This window comes from Protopterus annectens, chromosome 3.part0 (assembly GCF_019279795.1).
Source record: "Protopterus annectens isolate FY-2018-M chromosome 3.part0, PAN1.0, whole genome shotgun sequence".
Lineage (NCBI taxonomy): Eukaryota > Metazoa > Chordata > Ceratodontiformes > Protopteridae > Protopterus > Protopterus annectens.
Window position 1 is genome coordinate 888,793,610 of NC_056731.1, and position 6,000 is coordinate 888,799,609.

Below are 6,000 nucleotides of genomic sequence, written 5' to 3' on the forward strand. Positions count from 1 at the left end.
TAGAGCCACTTAGCATACAGATACCCATAAAACATTCTTTTAAAGGGAAGTCATTGAGTAGTTTGCTTTATTATCAGATTAGGATAGGATAAAAGAGAGTCGATTACTCTATTAGATTATGTGGACTGGTTGGAAAGCTCACAATGTGACCTAATGTTTCAGATTGCAGGATGCATTTTAATTAGAAAGGTGAACGGAGAACATTTTTTTATTTATTTCTTGTATTAACCAGGTAGGAAAGTTGGTCCTGAGACCTTTTTCAATTATAACTCAGACACAATAGCAAAAATACAGTTACTAGCAGGTACAAAGTCTTGAGAGATATTGAAGTAATAATTACAAGGAAGTGCCTTATACAAAATTCATACAATATATAAGTATTTATGTTTTTTTAAGAAGCAGAAGCTGTGAACACTTAATACAGAAAGAATGGGCCTTGTAGAAAGCTGATGTTATATAAATGCTGTTGTGCTAACAAAATGTTATAAACCTTATGACCTGAGTGTTGAATCAAATCAATAAACAGTACCCCAGCATATTTACCTATACCTACAGGTTCACTTAGAAGAGGAAAGTGTATGTGGTAAACAATGACATGGAAGAGTTAGCTCTTTGAAATTCTAGACTATTTACAATGTTATGATGCAGTTATGTATGCATATACATGTAGAGAAACCATTCTAGCAATTTGTTATAGATTCAGACCAGCAGCTGGTAGTGGCCACATAGAGATGGTAATATAATGGAATTAACAACTATCTCTGAAACAAATACAGCTGTGTCTGTCTTTCATGTGAGTTAATACTTAAGATCTAGAGATCGGGTATAAGGTTTATGTATAAATTCTGGCAGGTAAACAGTTCAAGCTGACTGTGAATATTTTAGAAACACTCTTTTCCCTTATGCTTATGTTAAATGGGGTCCTTGGAGGGTGACAGAGTTGTCATGGTCACCATAAGTCATATGGGGAGGATATACTTCCAAGCTTGTTTTTGAATGTTGGAGCAATTTAAGAAAGTTATTTACTTATTTATGCTTTTTACACCATGGTACTCCGAATACACATGTGGTATGTTTTTAGGGGTGACCCAAGGTAGTTTTCATTCTGACCAGAGGAAATTTAGCCAAGACACCAGGGGAAATTGCCATCCTCCAGAATGTGGGTAAGGGAAGATCCAAAAATGGTGAGTATCATTTAGTACTGATGCAGATGTCTGGATTGAAAATTCAGTAAAAGCAGGTGTGGAAATACGTTTTCAGAAGAATGGTTTGGAATGAAATGTTAAAATGCTGCATGAGTCTGCTAAAACATAACGAAGAACAGAAAGAATGGAATGAAATTATAGATACCATGAGACAAGTTGAGGAGAAGCAGTTTTCTTGAGGTTGTTGCTTTATTTCATCACCAGTAATCATGGAGCAGATGATGAAGCAAATGAGAAGCCAAGCTGATATTTCTCAACCATGAAATAGAAGAGATCAGCATGAGAGCATGTTTTTTCTGATGGAAGGAAAGATAACCACAGGGGAAGTGTTATCAATTAGAAAAACTTATACAACAGTCATTTCACTGAGAAAATGTAAATGGGGAATATCAAATGCAAAAAGTGTGATACATAATTAGATTGTTAATAAAACAAACAAAAACTGTGGATTTGGAAATACGACAAAAACACTAGATTTGCCTGATATAAAGCAAGAGATGTTACTATTCATTCTCTGGGATTTGCTGTCACAAAGATTTGTTTCTTTAACCATCTGAGAACAGAAACAGTTGCAGACAGAATATGAAGTGCTTGAGTTTGCTGCAAAATTTGTGGAGTTGTGGAGAGAGCTCATGAGATAATTATGCAGCTGAGGCCTGGACTGTTCAGCCAAAAAAGACACTTTTTCTCTGATTAAGGATAAGTGTATTGGAACAGGAAGATATTCAAATTATTTGCAGCATAAATGTGAAAACTATACACACTTATGTTAAAGAAAGGTTATGACTGATACAGCGTGTCTTCTGAAAGCATAACAAAAGTAGAATTTGAAAACTAAAGAAACTGGAGTTTTGATCATTTTGCTTGAATGTGAGAATTTGGTCAAGACAGAGAAAAGTAATAATAACAGGAACAAAAAGACTGAATGGAGTCTGCAGATGAATCAATGGTTCCAAGGACAGACTGAGTGCTTATTTAACCATTACAAAGACATGAGGGTTTATTGTAAATTACTGAAACAAGTAGTGAACAGCATTTAACAATAAATATGAGAGAGGATAATCTATATAGAAAAAAGGACTGCAAGGAAAAGAAAAGGGAGAATATAGAGCATTTACAGTTAATTGTAAAATCAGAAAATAAAAACAAAGGACAAGATAACTTTAAAACAGGTATATATATATATATATATATATATATATATATATATATATATATATATATATATATATATATATATATATAAGAAATTTAAAGACAGTGAAATACTGTACACGGTGACATAAGTTGTTAGCAAAATGGAGTAGGTTAACCCTTTATTAGGTAATTTAGTAAGGAAAGAAGTGGTTGTGATGAGTTTCTTAAAAATAAAGACAACAAGTAGTGTAGTAAACATGCCTCTCAACTTCTTAACACAGGGAATCTGGACAAAGCCTAAAATAATGGGGAGGGGGGGGCTAATGCCTAAAAATAGGGACAGATGTTAAATATTGCTCTTATAAACTTAGAAAGTTAACATAATAGCAGAATTTGTGTTAGGATGCATTTTCTGAAGAATACGAAGCCTGAAACTCAAATGTATGTCATTATTTGACACATTTAGTCCTTGGTGACTTGCCAGAAAACCACAAATTTTATGAGGAACAGAACGAAAATATGAGGCAAAAATCTGGACATTCTGTGAAAATCTGGACAGCTGAGAGGTATGGAGTAAACAGGAGGAGGTCGCTTACTAAAGCTTATCTGAATTACTGTTTGGTTACTGAAAGAATTTAATTCTAGAAATTTGTTTTTTCAGTTAATCACTGTGAGGCATTAAAACTGGATAATTTGCAATGTTAATTTAGATTACAACTTTTCCTCTTATCAACTCACTACTGAATTTGAGGAAGCTGGTAAACTATTACAAATACTGCTAAAGAGCACCACTGTTTGGTACTGCTTTTCATAATATACAAGGAACAGTTTGTAAAAGACATCTAATACAACTGGCTGTTAACTGATACACAGTAGTTAGAAGTTTAAGAGTATAATACTGCATTGTATTGGCTTGAATGCTTTCTGGGAAACTGACAATTTAAACAAACCGATGTCCTATATAAGTAAGCTTCTTGGGGGGTATGGACTGTAATCTTAAAACAGACTTAATATCTGTAAGTAGGTATGTTTAAATAAGCCTTCACACACAGATCATGAAATCAAGTTATAAATTTTGTTTACGCAAAAATCTGCATATATTTTCATAGCTGGCCTTAGGCATAGGCCAACTAGGTGGCCACCTAGGGCACCACTCTAGCAGGGCCACTTTTCCAGTAATCTGGATGCTGTAGGTAGACCGAGATGGGGGCAAAGTTTGGTGTTGGGGGATGCTGTGTAGACCTTTTGTCTAGGGCACCAGTTGACCAAAGGCCGGCCCTGTATATTTTTCACCTGAAAACTTTATTTCCTTAATAGGGTTGCAAGATTGCCCTTTCTACACAGTGTCATAAAGTCATAGTTTTCCCTGTCATTCTCTTAAAATTATCTTCTGCAGGGCAGATTTGCTGCCTGCAAAAAAAATCTTTTTCTGTGTGCGCAACACCTAGACTGACATCTTTGGGTGCCAGTAGGTAAGCTGCTAAAGTAATTTGCACCACTGAGATAGTAGCCAGTGCTACTGCTAAAATAAGTTCAAGCTTGTAAACCTATTATATATTGATGTGTATGGCTTTCTTACTCATTAGCATCTTCTCCTCCTCAGAAAAAATAAGCATTTTTAGCATACTGCTACTGTTGCTTTCAATGAAGTCTGACCCATACTGACAACCCAAGCTGCTGATCTACAAAAACATTTCCTTCCCATACTAAACTGACAAAAGTGTACTCAAGGCATTTATAGCTGCTAATTGCTCTGTTCTGTTAATTTTTCTTTGTAGTTACATTTGAAACGGTTACCTAGCAGTTGGTTGAGAAAGCTAATTATGCCTGATACTCAAAAACACACCTGGCTCAGGTTTGTCCCACTCCACTTGGGCTCGCTCTGGTCCCCTACAACTGGCCCCAGTTCCCACCCATCTCGCCAGTTTATACATTTATCTTATCCATTTTCACCCACATAGTCTTATTTAGCCAATAAATTTGAGACCTGTGCAGCACTCTTCAGTTACCTAACACTCATGCTATCCAATCAGCTTTTTGATTAACTTTAATCTTCCTCCTCCCCCCTACTTCACTCTCCATTGCCTCATTATAGAAATCTGTACCAGAGTGAATTCTAGAGCTTACTTTCACCTACAACTTATCATACTTGCTTACCTGTCATCATCACTCTTGTTCTGCTGTTGCTCTTCATAAAATGAATGCTTGCATTACCTTAATTTCTCTTTCTGTTACTAATATGCCACCTTACATTCTATCTCTCACTACTTCCATGCAGTTTTATTTCTCCCACAAGCATACACAATCCACAACAAAATTCCACCCCTCTATCATATCACAACCCCTCTATCACTACATAAACACTGGCCTCTTTACAATTAGACACCTGAATTACAACCCTATCCTCCAAATATCCAGTACAGTAAATAGGCATAAATTTAAATGGCTATAGTTAAATCATTTCCTAAAATCGCCAAGCCTTAGTGGTGACATTCATCCTAATCAAGGCCCCAAGAAAGAACCACAAAGCTCAATCAGTTCACCAAATATAGATCACATTTCTGTCCCTTTGCCTCCCTTAATAGAATACCTAGTTTACTGTTTTCAATCATAAATGTAGAAAGCATCTGGAACTAATTGGTTGGTTGACCTGTATGCATGTATTGCCCTCTATTTTCCTGACTTTCTAGCAGTAAGTGAAACTTGTTTCAAACAAGATATAAAAGATGAAGAAATCCTGTCTCTAGTTATAATATCCTTAGACTTGACAGAAGAAATAAAAGGAGGAGGAGTGGCCATCATCTATAAACGCACTTTTGACCTTATTCTTCATCCACTTACTCCCCCAAAATTTGGCAAGTTGAAGTACTGACATCACTTAAACAAATAAGCACAAACAAATGTGTATAAAGCCTTATATGTACCTCCAGGTAACAATATCCAAACAGCAGAAGATTTTCTGGGCTGGACAAATTAGAATATCCTCCATGAAACTATTATTCTAGGTGATCTAAACATTGACTGGCAAGTTATTCAGTCAGACTACCCTACAAACTCTATAAATCTTTACAGCTTCACCCACCTCATCACCTTCTCCACTAGGCTCTAAAAAAGCAATGTGCATTCTATACTAGGCTGGATCCTCCTCTCTCAGCCAAACCTCAAGCTGCCTCCCTGATATAATTAGTGATCATCTTTCAACTTTTATAGTACAACACCATAGCAATGTAAAAAAAAAAAAACAATTCTTTTCAACAAAGTATGCAGTCTTACACCATTTAACAAGGACATTTTTATCTCTCACATATCCCTCATTAATTACACCAAACTTAAGACCTTGTCCCTACATGAAGCAGTCACTTACATCACTATGACTTTAGTAAACTTTCTTAACAATCTTACTCCAATTCATGCAAAAAGAATTAAATTAAACCATGTAGCTTGGTTAACCAAGCAAATTAAACAACTTTAAGCCACAAAGATTTAAACCTGGAAATAATGGTAGTATAGTAAAGCATAAACCAGCTCACAGATTTTTATACATCTTAAAAATCATGCTAAAACAAATTAAATCAGACAAACAATCCTATTATGTTTTCAAAACAAATATCAAAATAATCCAAAACTGTTTTGGGTCACAATAAATGAAATAGTCCAC